This window comes from Podarcis gaigeae (assembly GCF_964106915.1).
Source record: "Podarcis gaigeae genome assembly, chromosome: 6".
In the NCBI taxonomy this organism is placed as follows: domain Eukaryota; kingdom Metazoa; phylum Chordata; class Lepidosauria; order Squamata; family Lacertidae; genus Podarcis; species Podarcis gaigeae.
The window spans coordinates 1,079,380-1,100,732 of record NC_139682.1 but is presented as its reverse complement, the minus strand read 5'-3'; the positions used below and the strand labels follow the sequence as shown (position 1 = coordinate 1,100,732).

Here is a 21,353-nt window from a genome sequence, read left to right as displayed (position 1 = left end):
GTAAGTGGGGCTGAGAGACTTCAAAGAAGTGTGACTAGCCCAAGGTCACCCAGCAGCTGCATGTGGAGGAGCGGAGACTCGAACCCGGTTCCCTAGATTTGTTCCCTAGATTTGACTACCGCTCTTAACCACTACACCACACTGGCTCTCAAGCACGTTCCCATTACGCAGACAATCAAAGCAGCAAAAGGGATGAGATTTATGAGCTACATGGCTAAAGAGTTTTATTGCTAAGCTACGCAGACAGAAAAGAAACACATCCTCTCTCTGTGAGAGAAGAGCAACTGAACAACGAAGGAACAGGAAACATCACATCTGTCTTCTGTGAGACTTCCAACAGTCTGGAATGTGTGGAATGCAAAACAGTCTTGTGACTCCAAAGCACCGCACAGTGGCAAACAGAAACTCACAAGACCTTGGCCCCAACTCCCAACTTCCTCCTTCACAAACTAAAAAATTCACAAATCAAATGCCTGGTCAGACATGACCCTTGCCCCCTTGCCCATATCATGGCAGGTTCCCCATCACACACACAGTTTTTTTTCTATTTTAAGTGTAAAGCAGCTCTGGGAATTGTGGGAAGGGGGTCCATTGGAGGCATTGGGGGGAACCAGTGTTGGTTTCTGCTTCCTTCACTGAGCAGCGAAATGCTTGTAACAAGACAATGTTTACATTCCACAGTCAAATGCTGTTGGGTTTTCTCACGGGAAAGGAGACTGGATGTGACGTACACTGGTTTCCTGTTTTTCACTGTTCTTTGCAGTTCAGTGTGATTCTCTCCGTGCTTTAGAGGAGAGAGGATGCCTTTCTCTGCTCCGGCAGAGGGAAGATGTTTTTCTGTAAATTACCAGCTTTGAAGTGTAAATAAAGTAATATAGAGCATGTTGGCACGTACTTTTCATCATTCCGCTGTGCACTGGACACTGCTTATCTCCAACATTTGGTTCCGGGCCCAGAACAACGCAGTGTTTTGAGAATGGACTCCAGAAGTCGGGCTCCTGGCAAAGGAACAAAGGAGCAAAGAATTGGAGTGCCGGCAAAGGATCGGAATGCAGAGGGCCGGATCGGACGATATCTCTGCACGTCAAGATGATTTGATGAGGTATGTGCTACAGCTCCGGGCAGCCTGCCAGCTTCTAATTAATGGCTTTATGGCTGGACTTTGAACTTTTATAGCCGGTTTTGCCGTGGCACAGGCAAAAGGCTAGAAGGATAAATTTTTCCTATGCTGGGGGAAATCGAAAGTAAAGCAGCTGCAGCAGTGTCGCAGCATGAATTTAAGACAGCAGAGAGAACTTTCACTTTTGAACTTGCCTTTGGAATGCGGTTTGAAGCAGCTGCAGATAAGCAAAGCAGTTAAGCAGAAAGGCACAGGTTCACAAAGCAGAGGCTGTTTTTGAATTTGCTTTTGGATTGAAGCAGCTGTACACAGACGCAGCTTGTATAAAGCAGCTTGATTTAAAGCAGCAGAGATGACGCAGAAGGCTAATGCCAGAGTCATGATGGCTAGCTGCAGAAGGCTGGATGAGGCAAGTGGGGAATTTGATGCCAATCAGCCAAATGCTCAACTCACAGTAGCCAGTGATACTGCCATGATTCAGAATGAAGCAGACCGCCAGGGTGATAGCTGCATCAGCAAGGGGGAGTCTTCACAGACGTCATCCCATAGTGCAGTGGAACCACCAGATGGCGCCAAAGCTTTGAAGGCAGTGAAATGCTACACGTGTGGACGTCTAGGCCATATGAAGAGGGAATGCAAATATCCCAGGGCCAAGACAGAGCAGCGCAGCGAAAGCTCATCGCGTGGAAAAGGCCGAGGCAAAGGCAAAGGTCCGGTGTCCAGGACAACGCAGCACAAGGCAATGGTCTCACGCTTCACTCCAAAGGTTGCAGAGGTCCAGAAGACGTCTAGATCTTTCTTCGTTGTTGATTCGGCTGCAACGCATCACATGTGCAACGATAAGCGACTGTTCGTGTCTTTTACACCGCAGGAAGGTGCGATTCACCAGGCGGATGACCACACAATCCCCAGTAAAGGCTACGGAACTGTTGTTCTTCACAGTTTGGACTTATCGATACAGGATGTGCTTTATGTGCCAGATGCCAAGCATAATCTGCTCAGCGTTGGACAGCTGAATGAGCGGAAAATTGACGTTTCCTTTAAGAACAAAAGGTGCATCATCACAAAGAAAAATGATTATGTATTGCATGCTGAATATGTTGATCGTTTGTATGTTTTGTATTTTGATGATGTTGTGCAGGATGACACTTGTTGCATTGCAGGTTCTAACAAAAGTTTGCATGCAGAATGTATTCACGATTTTCATCGAAAATTTGGTCATTTGCATTTTGAGGCAGTATCTAAAATGCCTGCCTTGGTTGAAGGTATGACTATTAAACCCTGCAGGTACCACATGAAGTGCAAGGCATGCGCAGCAAACAAAGTAAAAATGGCTGCGAAAGGTAAGGTGTCTAGTAGGCAAGCTACAGAACCATACCAGGTTGTTCATGCTGATTTGGTTGGACCACTAGCGCCCTCTTTGGGTGGAAACAGGTACTTCATGGTTCTCATTGATGCATTTTCCAGGTATATTTATGTGTACAATCTCAAGCAGAAATCAGAGGCTTTTCCAAGGTTCAAGGAATTCTGTGCTTGGTTGGGAAATGTGCATGGTAAGAAGGTAAAGACTCTTTTCAGTGATCGCGGGGGAGAATTCACTTCTCAGCAGTTTGAAGCTTTTCTGACTGAGAAAGGAATTCAACACGATTTGTCTAGTCCTCGCTCGCCATGGCAGAATGGACTTGCGGAACGAGCAAATCAGACATTGCTTCAAGGGTTAAAAACCTTGCTGCATGATGCCAATCTTCCAGAGAGTTATTGGGCCGAAGCTCTCTCATGTTTCACTTACAGTTATAATCGCAGGTTATCTTCAGCGATTGGTTGTACCCCCTATGAGAAGATGTTTGGCAAGAAGCCATACATCAAACACATGAAAATTTTTGGTTCTGACATGTGGGTTCACTCACCACAAAGCTCCAAGTTAGACAAGCGTGGATTGCATGGTATCTTTCTAGGTTATCAGAAAGGGTCTTACAGAATAATGATGACTGACTCTAAGACAATTAAGCTCACAAGAAGTGTTGAGTACAATGCCAAGTGGGGGGAGAATGTGGGAATTTTCCAATGTTATCCTGATGACAGTGATGAAACTGAGGATAGTCAAAAGCAACCGCAACAACCCACACCCACTGATGAAGGTTCTGATTCTGAGTCTGAAACTGAATCGGGTGATTCAGAGGATTTCAAGAGTGCGAAAGCCTCTATGCGACCCTCTGAAAGCTCTGATCAAGAATTGGAGGAACCATTGTTCACAATAGGTCACTTTTCTCCTAAGAAGGAAGAGGAGAGTATTGAAGACTTAAGACTAATTCGTAGGTCACAGAGAGCAACAAAAGGCAGACCTCCAAAGAGATTTGCTGATGAGTTTGCTAAGATAGCAGTAACAGCTGTTAAAAGCTCCAAGAAGGTATTTGAACCTTCAAGTTTCCAAGAAATCCAGGATTTGGATTCAAAGGAAGCTGAGCCATGGTTAAATGCCATGAAGGCTGAGCTTGATTCCTTGGAAAGGAACAAAACATGGGACCTTGTTCCAGTAGTTCCAGGAATGAAACTGCTTGGAAGCAAATGGGTCTTCAAAGCGAAGACAGATCAAAATGGCAAGATAGTCAGACACAAAGCCAGATTGGTAGCCAGAGGTTTTGCACAGGTACCAGGTGAAGACTATCACGAGACCTACTCACCCACCGTGAGGTATGAGAGCATTAGGCTTATGCTCAAGCTAGCTGCAGAAGAGAATCTACACATTAGTCACCATGATGTGAATACAGCTTTTCTGTACGGATCTCTAGATGAATCACTTTATATGCTTCCACCTGATGGCGTACAGGTAAAACAGGGATTTGTTTGTGCTCTGAAGAAGTCCCTTTATGGTCTCAAACAAAGTGCACGGTGTTGGCACACAAAACTCACTGAAGTATTGTTTTCTCTAGGTTTTAAGCAAGGGAAAGCTGATCCATGTGTATTTGTCAAAGAGGAGGGGCAAAAGAAACTGTATTGTTTGTTTTATGTTGATGATCTTTTATTCTTTTGGAAGGATATCACAATGTACAATAATGCCCTAGCTCAATTGAAAGAGCACTTTGACATGAAAGATCTTGGTGAGGTAAACAACTACCTATCTCTGGAAATAGAGAGAGATCAAGATGGTAACATTCTAGTACACCAGTCACGTAAAATTGCTGATGTGTTAAGCAAACTAAACCTGATGGATGCTAACCCTGTAGACACACCGATGACAACAGGTTATCAGGTAGATGACACTGGAGAAGCATTTTCTGATACTACACTGTACAGAAGTGTGCTAGGCAAGCTAAACTTCATTGCCAGATGTTCAAGACCTGACATTGCTGTTAGCTGTAATTTGCTAAGCAGACAAGTCAACAATCCTACTGTTAAGGATTGGAAAGCTCTGAAACGCATAGCGCGGTATTTGAAAGGCACTATGCATTACAGACTGAGATTTAACAATCAGAAGTCTGGTGGTCTTGAGATATTTGCAGATGCAAGTTTTGGAAGTGACACTACAGACAGGAAAAGTACGTCTGGAGTTTGCTATAAGTACAATCAGGGTCTATTTGATTGGTCATGCAAGAAGCAAACAACAGTTAGCTTAAGTACTTGTGAAGCTGAACTGAATGCACTGTCTTATTCACTTAAGGATTGTGAATGGTTGTTACAATTGTGCAAAGACATAAAAATTCCTGTCAAATGTCCAATCCAGGTTTACCAGGACAACAAAGCATGTTTGGCTTTGCTGAATTCTGAAGGTTGTAAGCAAAGCACGAAGCACTTGCAATTGAAGTTGCAACATGCTAGGGAACGTATTCAAAAGGGACTCGTAACGGTGTCCTATATGCCAGGTAATGAAATTCCTGCTGATGTATTGTCCAAGACTGTATCAAGGGATCAACACTGTACCTATGTGCAGAAGTTGGGTTTGTACTGATATTGTACGAACACGCTGCCCAGTGATGTTCACAGAAAGGGGGAGGATGTTGGTTTCTGCTTCCTTCACTGAGCAGCGAAATGCTTGTAACAAGACAATGTTTACATTCCACAGTCAAATGCTGTTGGGTTTTCTCACGGGAAAGGAGACTGGATGTGACGTACACTGGTTTCCTGTTTTTCACTGTTCTTTGCAGTTCAGTGTGATTCTCTCCGTGCTTTAGAGGAGAGAGGATGCCTTTCTCTGCTCCGGCAGAGGGAAGATGTTTTTCTGTAAATTACCAGCTTTGAAGTGTAAATAAAGTAATATAGAGCATGTTGGCACGTACTTTTCATCATTCCGCTGTGCACTGGACACTGGATCAGCAGCTTGTCTTGCAGAAACAACCCCCTCCCCCCCCCCTGAGTTCAAACAGCTATGAAATGCCCAAACCGCCAATAGCAAGGTCTAGCAGAACAAGAAGTGACAGCAATATATCAAGGGAGGGAGGGTGGGAGAGCCAACGAAACATGGCTGGAGTGCAAGCCAGGGCCCTTTGTTATATACCGGAAGGGTAGGGTGAGCCCACCCCTGGGGGCACACGCCTGCTCACAATTCGCTGATTAGGTGAGTGGGCGGGACCCTCTAGGGCCCGGAGGGGGGAGAGTGTGGTTTCCAAAGGCCGATCGGTCCCCAAATAACTGATATTGTGGAACACAGTTTAATACTGCAAACAGTTTTGCCGAATCATTTAATTTGGTTTAACGAAGTTCAAAAGGAAGGTTGGACAATTAAGTTGCTATGCCATCAAAGATAACAGATTTGGACAACATCCCGGAATTAGAACGAAATCAGACAAAGCTGAGCTGATAAAAAGGCAGTTGGAAAAAATATTATATATTAACAAAGCTGTATTTGGTGGATGAAAGTATAGGGTGTTTGACATGAATGAAAATCCCGGACCCAGGGGGAAAAAATTACCAAGCGTTAATATCGAGATGTGGAAAATATGGAAAAAAGGAGAAGCAGGACTAAGATGTGAAGAGTCTCCAGAGTCTCCTCCAGCAGCATGTGGTCTTTCCCTATTGCCTGTTCATTGAGCAAGCGCAGAAAGAACTCTTTCTAAGCAGCACCTTTCTGCATGTGATCTCTTTGCATTCCTTTCTATATATGGGAATGCCTGAGGGAACAGGGCCCCCAGCAAGGCCATCCATAGTACAATAAGAACAAAGGGGGGGACTGGAAATCATCCCTTTCTTATGCAGACACTTTGGAATGTGGTTTCACAAGATAAAGCAGCTTTGGGACAATAGGCCTGGAAGCCTTTTCTGGCTTGGAGGTCCCTATATGCACCAGTAGGACTCGAACCCATGGCTTCAAGATACAAGAAAGCAGATTCTGACCGAACACCACACCGGGCAAGAGCCATTCGACAGTGGAATGGTCTGGACTCTCCTTCCTTGGAGGTTTCTCAGCAGAGGTTGGGTGGCCCTCTGTCATGGATTCCTGCATTGCAGGGGGTTGGACTAGATGCAATGGGGTCCCTTCCGACTCAATAGTTCCATGATTTTTATGGTTCCGTGATTCTAAGGATGAATGGGCCAAGTTCTTTCTGATCTTTAGTTGGAAACTCCTTCTTTGTCGTTTGTCTCCATTCTGGATTCTGGGAGGACTCTAGGGAGGCCCTTTCCCTCTTGTGGTGTGCAGGAATGCAATGGGGAGGCTGGGTGGGTGCTCTTACTGGTGAAGGAGCTGCCCTGAGCACACATGAGGGGGAGACGGCCAAGGCCTTTGGCGCAGTTGCCCCTCCCCCTCCTGCAGGAGCAGGGCCTTCCCAAAGGGCCCCGACAGTTGTCCGTGCCCCACATCCGTTTCCCGCAAACCCTTCTTTGTCCAGGAAAAGCAGACAGAGGGAAATCAAACCCATTGTTTTCCATGTGCTTGTTAGGCAAAGACTAAATCTCACACTGGAGGGGGGAGGTGGAGTTCATCCTGTCCTAACAAGCACCTAACAAGGAGAAGCAGGACTAAGATGTGGACATCTGCTCCAGAGATCCAGACCGTGGGGAGCCCCAAGAAATTAATAAATACAAATTGGACTATAACTTGATCTTATTTATTTATTTATTTATTTATTTATTTATTTATTTACTTGGAATATTATGATTGGATGTTTTTTATTGGAAAATCAATAAATATGATTTAAAAGGAGGGTGGGCGGGACCAATTACCCGAGCAGCAAGCTCAGCCCAGAGGCTTCCTTTACTGCCTGGGAAATAATACCTGGTACATCCCCTGTCAAATCACGGCACTGCAGTACTTAAAGAATGCAAATGTGAAGTCATAACTATATATGTGTGTAACTTGTCCCTAAGATTAGCCTCTGGACCTTAACTGGACATGTCATGTTATTTATTTATTTTTTAAAAAGAGCCAGGGGAATCCGGGAAATTACGGGTTGATTTCCTTAACATGTGTTTTAGAGCATTATTAAAGACAGAATGAACAAGCCTAAACATTAGGAAGAACTTCCTGACAGTAAGAGCTGTTCGACAGTGGAATTTGCTGCTAAGGAGTGTGGTGGAGTCTCCTTCTTTGGAGGTCTTTAAGCAGAGGCTTGACAACCATATGTCAGGAGTGCTCTGATGTCGTTTCCTGCTTGGCAGGGGGTTGGACTCGATGGCCCCTGTGGTCTCTTCCAACTCTATGATTCTATGATTCTATAAGCCTATAGAAGAACAAGCTTGGTGGAGCAGAACCAGCATGGCTTCTCCGTTCAGGTGAACCAGTTTCCCCAGAGACCAGCAGGCCATCCCGTTTACACACTGCTATACATTCACAGCAGACCAGTAACCTCTCCTTTGTCTCCCCAGTAACTTGATGGCGGAGACCAAGGTTCATGGGAAACTCATATCATTTTTATTGGGTGAGCCTAGGGTTTCAGGCCACTGTACAGTCTTCTACTCCCATGGAAGCCAGAGAGAAGTCGGCTGCGGTGCCTGTTCAAGGTGAGGAGTCTCACGGAGGGGCTCATCCACTCTGGAGTCCAAGTTACCCTAGGACAGAAGAGAAAGCGTCAGAAGAGCCTGACAGCAGGATCAGACCAGTGACCCATCTGGCCCAGCATGCTTCCAAACCCTCTTCCAAAGCCATCCAAGTTGGTGGCCATCATTACTTATTCTGGGAACAAATGCCATTGTTTAACAATGCAGGTCACTCATCCCAGATGTCTGTTGGTTCCTAACCAGCCATGGAAACCAACAACACAAAATCATTGTGCTGTATTGTGCGGCGGATTATAGCCAAGCAATTGTGGACACAGACAGGAGCTTTATCAGCACTCTAATTAGCCGTGCTTCGGAGGCCACCTGGTGCTCATCATCACCATTAGCTCATCTCCCCAGCTTTCATTTAAAGAATTTAAATAAAACAACAAGCCGCTGGCCCTTGCGGAAGCCAAGAGAGGGGGCAAAGTGTGCAGCTGCTATACCATCTAACTCAGCGGTTCCTAAACTGGGCTCCACGGAGCGCTTGGTGCCCCGTGAAGCATCTCCGAGGGCTCCGCAAAGAGACTGGAAATAAAAATAAATAAATATGTGCCTTTGGCATCAGGGAGGCAACTGTGCTCCATAAAAAACTTCTCTCCTGAGAAGTGCTCCACGACTCAAAACCTTTGGGAACCGCTGATCTAATCATTTGGAGGAGAATAATCACTTCCACCTTCCATCCTCCTTACCCAAGGAGAGGAGTTGCCTCTCCCTTCTAACACATCAAGCTCCTGGCCTAACTCCCTTCCTGCCACAGCTCTTCTGGGGGCCTTGCTGTGAGTGATGGGCTTGGCACCCGCTGGCTTCTCTTACCTTTAATGGCTCTCATGCATTGGTGGCCACAGCCATTGCTGCAACACTTCTCCCCAGCTGAGCAAGAGGCATCACCCTGACAGAATTCTGCGCAGAGCCCAGGTCCAGTGCGCCGGGGACACCGTCCAGGATGCACTGGAAGAGAAAAAGGTGACACCCATACTGGGATGCTCTACAGGGGATTTGGTTTTCAACGGGTAGCAAGCAGTGGAATGAAAATGGAAACTCCACACAGCACTTTGAAAGGATGCTGTATCTTGATATAGAATAAAAAGGCAAGGTTGTCATCACGTAGCACTTTGCTTGGCTGCCAACAGGTAATGCTGTGAACTACAGTGTGATAACTTCTGAGAGCTGCTGGGCCATGACAGCAGTGCTGGCAAGCGAGATGGGAGGGGCTGGAGGAAAGAGATGCAGCTGGGCCAACAGCGCAAGCAGGACCTGCCGGAATGCTTCTAAGAATAGGGCAGTGGGGCCTAAGGAACGTATGGGGGGGGGGTCTAGTGAGCTCTGGACAGGTAATGGTGAGGTGTCACGGCGCAAGGTGTAAGGTTTGGTGAAATATCAGGGGAGGGCAGTTGGGTAAGAGGATGGGGGGTTGGGTAGGGGCAAGTTGGTAAGTGAAGTGAACAGGGGTACAACCCCTGGGCCATCATCCATGGGGTGGAAATGAGAATTTGGACTTTGGAAGATTAAAATATAAAGGTATGGAATACTGTATGCATGATTGAGCTAATAAATGTTTTCAAGAGGGCAGACAACGGATAATCTTTGTGGAGAAACGGAATGTTTCTATGATTTATTGGTGTAATAAGGTACGATAAAATTGTAGAGTTACAGGGGACTCCAAAGGTCATCTAATCCCCAAATGAGCAATGCAGGAACCGCAAGAAGATTGAGTGGTATGGGGGGTGGGGGCCTCGACGCAAGTGGTGGTGGACAGAAATACAAGCCTGGCCTGCATTTTGCTCAGGGGGCTCTGTTCCCCAGTGGGCTGGATTTTATCCAGATTCTAACAATGCCAGCTGGGGCCTGTCTTCTACTGTAACGCTTTCTTTGAAAAGGAACTTTCTAGACCATGGAGAACCCGTGATAGGAGGCCAAATACGCCGCTGCTATACCAGCCAATCATTTTGTGAGAAAGAAACCTCCCTCCTTCCATCACCCGTGGCCAATGAGAGGAGTCCCTGCTCCCTTCCAACAGGCCACGCTCCTGCGTCTGAGTGTCTTCCTGCTACTGCTCTCCTGGAGAGAGCAATGGGCTTGGCAGCTGCTGGCTTCTCTCACCTTCAACGACTCTTTTGCATGCAAATCCACAGCCTGTACTACAACACTTGCTCCCAGGGCCGCAAACTCATCACTCTGACAGGAAATTGCACATGTGCCAGGGCCTTTGATCGGAGGACACTGTCCAGGACGCACTGCAGGAGAGAAAGATGACTCCCACACCACAATGCTGTGGAAGTTTTCTTTTCCACAAGCAATGAAGCCCATGAGCTGAGAGTCCATACAGATCTCAGGCCAGAACAAGCACAAGCCTCTGTGAGAATCCAGAGCAGCCCCACTCAGACCCCCATCCCAAGACCTCATGGGGGTTCAGCATCTAGAGAGAGAGGACCCCTGACAGTCATGTCCAGTCGCAAATGACTCTGGGGTTGCGCCGCTCATCTCGCTTTATTGGCCGAGGGAGCCGGCGTACAGCTTCCGGGTCATGTGGCCAGCATGACTAAGCCGCTTCTGGTGAACCAGAGCAGCACACGGAAACACTGTTTACCTTCCCGCCGGAGTGGTACCTATTTATCTACTTGCACTTTGACGTGCTTTCGAACTGCTAGGTGGGCAGGAGCAGGGACTGAGCAACGGGAGCTCACCCCGTCGCGGGGATTCAAACCACTGACCTTTTGATCAGCAAGCCAATGGTGTTTCCTGCTTGGCAGGGGGTTAGACTCGATGGCCCTTGTGGTCTCTTCCAACTCTATGATTCTATTCTGTTCTATGATTCTAAGCCCTAGGCTCAGTGGTTTAGACCACAGTGCCACCTGCGCCCCACGGTTCAGTATCTCCTGGAGGGCTAATGCTGTGAGCCTTTCCACCTTCTTCTCAACCAGATCCTACGGGAAGATGAAACTATCTATCACTAAACTATATATTTAAGTATACCTTCCCTAAGAAACCAGAGGCCTTCCTCCTGGGTATTGTCGGCCAGAAGGTGTTAAAGAAGGACCGAACATTTTTTATGTATGCAACAACGGCAGCAAGGATACTCATCGCTAAGAACTGGAAAACTCAAGATCTACCCACACTGGAAGAGTGGCAGATGCAGCTGATGGACTATATGCAATTGGCGGAGATGACTGGCAGAATCCGAGACCTGGGAGAAGAAAGGATTGAAGAAGATTGGAAGAAATTTAAGATTTATTTACAAAAATATTGTAATTTGGTTGAATGTTAAGAAGAGCCAGAGCCGCACATGGAAACGCCGTTTACCTTCCCGCTAGTAAGCGGTACCTATTTATCTACTTGCACCCAGGGGTGCTTTCGAACTGCTAGGTTGGCAGGCGCTGGGACCAAACGACGGGAGCGCACCCCGCCGCAGGGATTCGAACCGCCGACCTTTCGATCGGCAAGCCCTAGGCGCTGAGGCTTTTACCCACAGCGCCACCTGCGTCCCTCATAAATAATTGGCCACCACTAAATTAGACTGGAATTTGATGATAAGTGAGATTAAGGAAAACATAAACCTTTTGGAGAATTGTTAGATTATATTTAAATGAGTGGATATAAGATTGTAAACAAGATGATAATTTGCTTGAAAAAACTTCTCAACGATGTAAGTGGGAGCAGGAGACGTGAGGAAGTCCAAAGAAGTTATGAAATTTTGTTATGATATAACTAATGTTGTTTATTATCTGTGCATTTCTTTTATAAAAAAAACCTTAATAAATATTTATATAAAAAAAAGAAACTATCTATCACAAAGACACCAACACAGTCCTCAGTGGCCAGCCTAAGAGATGTGCTGGCACCCCTAAAATGTCAAACAGCTCTGACCACCAAAAAGTTCTCCCTAATATTGAGTCGGAATCTCCTTTCTGGCCATTTGAACCCATTGCTTCAGGTCCCCACCTCTGGAGCAGCAGAAAACAAGCTTGCTCCATCTTCTTTGGATTTCAGAAGATGGCTATCAGGTCAACTGTGGGGCTTCTCTTCCCCAGGCTAAACATACCCAGGGGCTGGAAACCAAGCCTTGTGAGAAACAGTTGAGGGAGCTGGGTAGGCTTCGCCTGGAGAAGAGAAGACTGAGGGGTGACATGTGGACCATCGTCAAATATCTGGAGGGCCGTCACATGGAAGTTGAAGGAAGCTGGTTTGCTGCTGCTGCTCCAGATTCAAATGACAAGAAATGAGATTCTCACTCCTTACGGGGTCTTCGATGCGGGATCGCATTCACCCGGTGCTCTACCAGCTGCACTGGCTCCCGGTGGAGTACAGGGTCAGGTTTAAGGTGCTGGTTTTAACCTTTAAACCCTTCACGGCCTAGGACCCTCGTACCTACGGGACCACCTTTTCTAGTATGTCCCACGGAGGACCTTACGGTCTTCAAACAAAAACATCTAGGAGGTCCCGGGCCACAGGCAGGTTAGGGTGGCCTCAAACAGAGCCAGGGCTTTTTCATCTGTGGCCCCGATCTGGTGGAACGCTCTGTCACAAGAGACTAGGGCCCTGCGGGACTTGACATCTTTCTGCAGGGCCTGCAAGACAGAGTTGTTCGACCAGGCCTTTGGCCAAGGCATAGGAAGAGCTTTCTGATGGTAAGAGTTATTCAACAATGGGACAGACTTCCCCTAAGAAGGGTGGAGACAGGTTGGAGCAGCTTCAGAGGAAGGCTGTGCAACACCGCCAGAGGAGGAGGAAGCCTGGCTGGAACTGGGATTCTGCCCTTACCTTGTTGTCCAGCTGCAGACGGCAGCTCAACACAGATGGTGAGGAGGCCCATGAGGAAGAAGACGAGGAAGAGCCTGGCTTTCATGGTGCTGTTCCTGATGCAGCTAGCAGAAGAGTCTGGGTGCTGTGGCTGATCTCGGCCCAGATTTATACCCTCAGTTAGAGAGAGAGGTGAGCACAGCCCTTGGTTGGGCAAGAGGAAACTTCAGCAACAAAGGTGACAGTTGGCTTTCATCACCGGGATGGCATAAGAGTTACACTTGTGCAACAGAACTGCTCCCCCCTATGTGTGCACCCCACACCCTCCCCAAATTTGCCCAGAGGTGTGCAGGATGCAATTCTCAGAGTAGGAGCAAGTGAGCATCTCCTCCTGCAAGGATAAAGAGTTTTTCCTAAAACCAGATGTTAAGCTAATAAACCTGCAAGGATAAATGAGTCACCTCTCCTTCATTGCACCCAAAGGCTCCTTGCTTAGCAGGAACTCTGTCCCTTTGTAGGTGAGTGGCCTCCAGAGTGGGTTGCAACAGCTCTACCTCTTCTCCAAAGGTAAGTCCTTCCAGTTGAACCAGTTTCCCCAGAGACCCACAGGCCATCCCGTTTACACACTGCTATACATTCACAGCAGATCAGTAACCTCTCCTTTGTCTCCCCAGTAACCTGATGGCAGAAACCAAGGTTCATGGGGAACTCATATCATTTTTATTGGGTGAGCCTAGGGTTTCAGACCACTGTACAGTCTTCTACTCCCATGGAAGCCAGAGAGAAGTTGGCTGCGGTGCCTGTTCAAGGTGAGGAGTCTCACGGAGGGGCTCATCCACTCTGGAGTCCAAGTTACCCTAGGACAGAAGAGAAAGCATCAGAAGAGCCTGGCAGCAGGATCAGACCAGTGACCCATCTAGTTCAGCATGCTATTCTCAAAGCAGTCAGATGTCCCCAAGAACCTCTGGACAGGCTGCCTCTGGAGGCCCCAGAAGAACCTAAGAGCTTCTAGAGCAGGCCAGTGGCCTATCTAGTCCAGCATCCTTTGTCTAACCCTCTTCCAAAGCCATCCAAGTTAGTGGCCATCATTACTTCTTCTGGGAATGAATGCCGTAGTTTAACAATGCAGGTCACTCATCCCAGATGCCTGTTGGTTGCTAACCAGCCATGGAAACCATCAATTCAGCCGAGGGCCTTCTGGCAGTTCCTTCATTGCAAGAAGCAAAGTTACAGGGTACCAGGCAGAGGGCCTTCTCGATGGTGGCTCCTGCGCTGTGGAAAGCCCTCCCACCAGATGTCAAGGAAACAAACAACTATCTGACGTTTAGAAGACATCTGAAGGCAGCCCTGTTTAGGAAAGCTTTTAATATTTGATGGATTATTGTATTTTAATATTTTGCTGGAAGCTGCCCAGAGTGGCTGGGGAAACCCAGCCAGATGGGTGGGGTATAAATAAATTATTATTATTATTATTATTATTATTATTATTATTATTATTATTCAGCGTGTTTCTTTTAATTGCCTAACTGGGGTGGGGGAAAAGGGGAGACTGCAAAACAAGCCCAGACCCTTAGATGGGCCTTGTCACCCAAGCAGATGCTGCCCCCAATCCCCCCTCCCTGACCTTCAGAGGACCAGGAGTCACACATGAATTCATGGGGTCTGAACTGGTGGTGGAGGATCAGGAACTAGACCTTGGTTTGATGAAGATATTGACCCAATGGGCGGCAGCTCTTGTAGGACCAGAATAATATGCACGTATTCACATAGCAAATAAAGCATCTTCTGATTAAATATAGGGGGAAACAGGAGGAACGCAAGACTATGAGGACACAGATCTGCAAGATTAATACATAATCGTGGCGAAAGCAGTTAGGAATTTGCGACATAAGCAGACGTTGAGCTTAGCACACAGAGAATGCTTGAGCCAGGTTTTTAAATGCAAAGTTGACACACACAGACTTTTCGGTAAGGGCACTCTGATGAATGTCTAAATAAGTAGCCTACACAATCTACTGTGTTAGAAGAGCAAATTTATTCCGCTGCTCTCTTCCTCTCTTGTTCTATCTTTTAGAAATCTGCCAGGCAGGACCCAGTCAACATGAGGGAGGGGCAGCATTAGGGGGGCTGCAGGTGTCCCACCCCCATGGCCAAGATTACAGGCACAATGTATGTGAAGAGGTTTGGATGTTCTAGGTGCCACACCTCACCCTCAGCCAATCAGCACACGACACACCCCATGATGTCACCCCTCCCTCACCCCTCCCTCCCTGCAGTCATGCCTTAACTAATAATAATAATAATAATAATAATAATAATAATAATAATAACTTTTATTTATATTCCGCCCTCCCCGGCCAAAGCCAGGCTCAGGGTGGCTAACATCAAATATATAACGTTGGTATAAAATCAAACAATAATTAAATGACCTCCTAAAAACACGTCACGATCAAATTAAAATCTAATTAGATGGCTTTCCACAGGATTAGGGTTGAGAACAGTAAATGTTCATCAGGCCCAACTGTTTACGCTGATCTAATATGGGCCTGTGAGAATGCTGGGAGGCCTCTTTCATACTAGTTCTTATACAAAAAGAAAATACCAATGGCTTCAGCTGGAAAAGCTGGAACGATGCACTAATTCAGCTAGACAATGATGGTTTGACTCTGCCAACAAACCATCCAGATTATTGCCAATTTAGCTAAAAGACATTCATCAAATATACTGATAAAACAGCAACGTCTGAAACTGCAAGACAATTTCTACATTCGTCACAACATCCAGGTGTCACTGAGACAGATCAAATATCTGCAAATACTTCCATGCAACTCCTTAAGGCACCCGTATAAGAAGAGGAAGCGAAAGATGCCATCACCAACCTGCAAAACAATATGGAAGGATTTAGGGTTCGTTTTTTAACACTCTACTCTGCAATAATGACATTACAATACACCTCAATGATAAACCATTCACTGCAACTGAAAGGCCTTCTGGATACATAATTAGAGGCAAGCGTATCGGTAATTCTAAGCCCAAATAACAACCTACATATTGATGCACCTGCGTGGAGGAGGAGAAAACTCAGACATGATGCAGAGTTCCCAGGAAATAGACCAGAGACAATTGTACTATTGTATTTTAATATTCTGTTGTAAGCCGCCCAGAGTGGCTGGGGAAACCCAGCCAGATGGGCGGGGTATAAACAATAAATTATTATTATTATTATTATTATTATTGTTGTTGTTGTTGTTGTTGTTGTTGTTGTTGTTGTTGTTGTTGTTGTTGTTGTTGTTACTACTATTACTACTACTACTACTACTTTACTGCTTCTGAAGGCAAATGAGCATCATGGTCACAAATCCAATACATTCAGGACTGGCACAGTCCATAAAAAAATCCAGTTGCAGTACTTACAATAAAACTTACAATGATTTATAATAAGACTAAACCTGAACACTATAGCACACCAGAACAGCGAGACAGAAAGAGGAAGTAAGTGAAGCCCAGGCTCCTTCTGGACTATAATTGTCAGCATGACGCTTTAAACAGAAATGGCTTAAACCAGCTGTACTCAGCTTCCCAGAAGACATAACCCAAACAAGAACCTTCTGCTTGTTTCTCCCACATGGAAAGAAAACTTTCCAGAACACTCTTGAACCAAGTAGAATAGGAAAGAACTCTACACATCAGATCAATACTTTCTGTACTAAGAAATGCAAACTGACACTCCCCCCCCCCATTTATTAGGAGCAGGAAGCATCAATATGTAAAAAAAACCTGTAAAAAAATTGCATGTACACCTTCCTTCTACAAGAATAAATCCTAACCTTTTCTTGCTAGACCTGCAATTCACCAGCAGAAAAAACTCAGTCTTTACCAGATGCTTCTGTCACTAGCAGAAAAACATTCTGACTCCTAGGAAAAATACAACTTCTACCTTCTTAAACTATCTGTAGCCCCTCACATTACAAAACAAAACACTACCTATGAAACCTGACACAGTGAAGGAAACAACTAACATAAGAGCTATCTTATGAACCTTTCCTTACCTTATTATATCTCACTAACAGTATATAGACTCTACTGAAATATGTAAACCAAGACTTGAAAACTCCACATATGTATGTGAAGAGGTGTGGATGTTCTACGTGCCACGCATCACCCTCAGCCATCAGCACACGACACACCTCAATATGTTGCCCCTTCCTCATTCCCACCCCCTCTCCAAACTCATACCTCGACTTACATCTCACATGTGCCAAAGGCTTTAGCTGGAAAAATACAGCAATTCGGAGAGACAATGATGGTCTGAGTCTGGCAAGGAAGCACCCAGATTATTGCCAACTTAGCTAAAAGACAGTCATCAAATATACTAATAAAACAGCAACGTCTGAATCTGAAACTGCAAGACAATTGCAACATCCAGGTGTCACTGAGACAGAGCAAATATCTGCAAATACATCCATGCCAGTGGGAACTGAAGTGAATTTGCAACTCCTTAAGGCACCCGTATAAGAAGAGGAAGATACAAAGAGGAAGCGAAAGATACTGTCGCTAACCTGAAAAACAATATGGATGGATTTATGTTTCGTTTTTTAAAACTCTACTCTGCAACAATGACAGCACAATACACCGCAATGATAAACAATTCACTGCAACTGAAACGCCTTCTGGATACATAGTTAGAGGCAAGCGTATCAGTAATTCTAGGCCCAAATAACAAACCACATATAACACAATCTGACTGATGAATTGCATAACTAAATCAAGATGCAAACAGGATGCTAGAAGTTAAAATAAAACAATTCCAAGATGCTTACTTACTAAACAGGTTTTTCTAAAAATAATATTAATAGTCCGGCTTGACATTTGAAAAGTACATAAGGTTCTTAGCCTGGGTCAACAGTGTGATGCTGCAGCAAAACAAACTAATGATATTCTGGGCTGCATCAACAGATGAACAGAAGTAATTGTGCTGCTCTACTCTGCTTTGGTCAGACCACCTGGAGTCCAGTGTCAAGCTCTGGACAGTTGGGTATGGAGAAGAGGAGACTGAGAAGAGATATGACGCCCATCTTCAAATATTTCAAGGGCTGTCGCATGAAGAATAGAGCAAGCTTGTTTTCTCCTGCTCTGGAGGGTAGTGTTGCAAAAATCAATGTTGGGGCTGAAAGAAAACTCATGCAGCAAATGAGGAAAACAAAGGGTTTTGTTTTGCAAGCCAGCCAAACAGGCACAGAGCAATATACATAATTGTTATCTCTTAAGGCACTACATTGGGGAACGTGAGTGGCGATGTGGTCTACACCACAGAGCCTAGGGCTTGCTGATAGGAAGGTTGGCAGTTCGAAGCTCCCGTTGCTCAGTCCCAACTCCTGCCCACCTAGCAGTTGAGAAGCATGTTAGTGCAAGTAGATAAATAGGTACCGCACTGGTGGGCAGGTAAACTGCGTTTCCGTGCACTGCTCTGGTTTGCCAGAAGCAGCTTAGTCATGCTGTCCACATGACCCGGAAGCTGTCTAATGCCGGCTCCCTCGGCCTATAGAGCGAGATGAACGCCACAACCCCAGAGTCATCTGCAACTGGACCTAACGGTCAGGGGTACCTTTACCTTTAAGGCACTACGTATTCATAGACTGACCCAATCACAAGTTACAGTGATGGACCAGAGCACACCAGGCACTCCTGTCTTCCACTGCCTCCCCCAGTTTGGTCAAACTCATGCTGGCAGCTTCCAGAACACCGTCCAACCATCTCGTCCTCTGTCATCCCCTTCTCCTTGTGCCCTCCATCTTTCCCAACATCAGGGTCTTTTCCAGGGAGTCTTCTCTTCTCATGAGGTGGCCAAAGTCTTGGAGCCTGAGCTTCAGGATCTGTCCTTCCAGTGAGCACTCAGGGCTGATTTCCTTCAGAATGGAGAGTATTGCTCTTCTGCCCAGATCCCGGTTGGGGATCTCTTTGAGAAGAGGATGCTGGACTGGACGGCCATTGGCTAGATCCAGCAGGTGCTTCTTAAATTCTTTTTGATTGGCTGTCATGGGGAAATTATCTGGACCAGGAGCCAGCTGGACCCACACACTCAAATCTGCTTTGCTTCTGTCCCAGCCCAACCCAGGAGAGGAGGGGGAGAGGGAGGAGGGAGGAGTATATATGGCTGCCGATCTCAGCCCTGAGGTGCCTCCCAGCATGAGGTCCACCAAGTTCTGATTCTTCTTTGCGATGGGTCCCTCGCTCATCCTCTGGGCTCTGCTGCCAACTGTGCCTGCCCAGTGTGAGTGGGCAGCTCTGCTATGTATGTTTGGGGGTTGCTTGGAGGGGTGAAGGGCTTACTTGGGGTCCCTTCCCACTCGTCAATTTTAAGAACTGGGAATGCCTGGCATTGGGGAGTCTGTTTAGGGTGGGTGATATTGAGAAAGGTATCCCGGGGGGGAGGAAGCCCTGCTGGAAGATATCTGGCTGACTGGACTGGCAACGTCAATGGTTTTTGAGGACCCCCTTAAAAACACACACACACAAACACAGATGGGGACATCAGGGAAGCTTCCAGCCCCTCTGCTAAGGTTCCTTAAACTAAGGTCTCATCCAGACTACATTTGTGCTGTGCTTCTGGGCACAGGACCATGTTTTAAAGTGCCGGGTCCAAGCCCTTCTTTCCCCACCCACCCACCTAACCCTGGAACTTTTCTTTCAAAAACCCGCTCTTTACCGCTGTATCAGAGCAAACAGCAATCCACGGGAAACCCAAATTGCTGTTTGTAACTATTCAGCATTAAAGAGCGGGTTTTAAGCAAGGAAAGCAGCTCAAGAGGGGTGAAGCATTCAGACACTGACTCTTATAATACAGACCTGTGCCTATAAAGTGTGGGGCAAAGTGTGGGTGCACCCTAAGAGAAATTTGGGGAAAGGGGTTGGGAAGCAGGAATAAGTATTTGTGTAGGAGGGTTGTGGGCAGAATCTTGAGCTGAATGTGTATTCACTAAGTAGTACCTTAGAAGCATAGAATTGTAGGGCTTGGAGGCACCCCCAAGGGTCTAGTCCCACCCCCTGCAATGCAGGAATCTCCAACATATGCCCCCCACCCCTGTTTAAAGACCTCTAAGCAAGGGGAGTCAGCCACCTTACTGAGGTTTATTTGTGCTAGATCTAGGCCGTGTCGGAGCACATATTGCATAAATCTACGCTGTTCTTCCCCGGATATGTTTTCCTGATCCCACCCCCCAAACAAAGGAAAGGGAGTCAGAACTTCTGAGAGGCAGAACTCAGGTTTATTCAGCTGCATAAAAGAGAGAGAAACAGGCTCCTGACTTGGAAGTCTGTGAAAGTACAGAAAGAAATCACAGTATTTTATACCTCAGAGCGCATTCATTCCAGAGATACAGTGTTGTTTACAACATACCTAATCAGACACCTGGTCAAATGATGCCCCACCTTCAAGTCTTCTCCTGCCTTCCGGTCCTGTCCCAGATCCAGCGCTACCCAAGTGTCCTGTTTTTCCGGTGACAGGCCCAGAATTACAAAAACCATCCCAGATTCGGATTTGTTCCTGAAATGTTCCTTATTTCCCCCTCCTGCACCAAACATGGGGATGAAGATGAGACGCCGAGGCCCCGCCCTGCCAAGTCAAGGAAATGTCTACCATGAGGCACATCAGAACAAAGCTTATATAGTGTACTTCTACACAGCACACAAGTAGTCATGAAACATAAAAACATCCTTCTATATCCACCGAGAAAGGTTGCAGGTCATGGGATGTCAACATACATAGCTCCGTCCTGGTATCAACTTCCTTGGGGTTGATTTGGTCTCAACTATTGACTTTCCAATCCCATATTTTACTTCCCTGTTCACAAAACATGTCAAAGAGCTTCCAGGAGAGGCGCTGGATTAACACCCCAGTGCTAACTCAAAGCAGACATAGCAAAACATTCTGGCTGACCATTTGCACCACTTTCAAGCTCAGACAGGAGATGTGCAATACAGCCTAGGAGGGAGGCAGAAGAGTCACAAAATGCAGGGAATCATTCATGGATGCATTCTCTCCCAATGTTAAATGCAATTGATACTGGGACAGTTAGGACTGTCTGGAGCTCATCCTACACTCAAATAGGACCCTGGTAGAGACACATGCCCAATTGGCATGTTCTCTCCCTGCCGCTCCTTCATTCAGGAGCTTTGTTAGCTTTCTTCAGCCCGAACATCACAGCGACCGATGCCAACAGACACCGGCACACTGAGGAGCACACGGCTGCCTGTGCCCCAGCTGAACAGTTTTACTGAACCCGGACTCAGTTAAAGTGCTCCCCGCCCCCCAGCTATATGGTGCTCTGATGCTCTTCCTGCTCATGTAGAAGCCAGATAAGCATCGAGGCTCCCTCTGCTGGGGGCCAGGAGGCCTTCTGAGGCATCAGAGCTGTTCAGCTGGGGGGCAGGAGGTCTCTTCCACCCACCAGCTAAGCAGTTCAGCAAAGCCTTGATGCTCCTCGGCTTGGGCTGGGCCATGAATCTCAGAAGAAGCAGCCGAGAT

At 46.5% G+C, this 21,353-nt stretch overlaps 1 pseudogene across 1 annotated transcript; it reads right to left on the bottom strand.

The window, feature by feature from the left end:
• Positions 1 to 7,941: 7,941 nt before the first annotated feature.
• On the bottom strand, positions 7,942 to 12,985 carry LOC310847211 (nigwaprin-b-like; annotated as a pseudogene). Its single transcript, XR_014568706.1, has 4 exons — positions 12,851 to 12,985; positions 10,193 to 10,326; positions 8,906 to 9,040; positions 7,942 to 8,101 (listed from the first exon to the last, which is right to left on the bottom strand). The product of XR_014568706.1 is annotated as a nigwaprin-b-like (transcript).
• Positions 12,986 to 21,353: the final 8,368 nt, after the last annotated feature.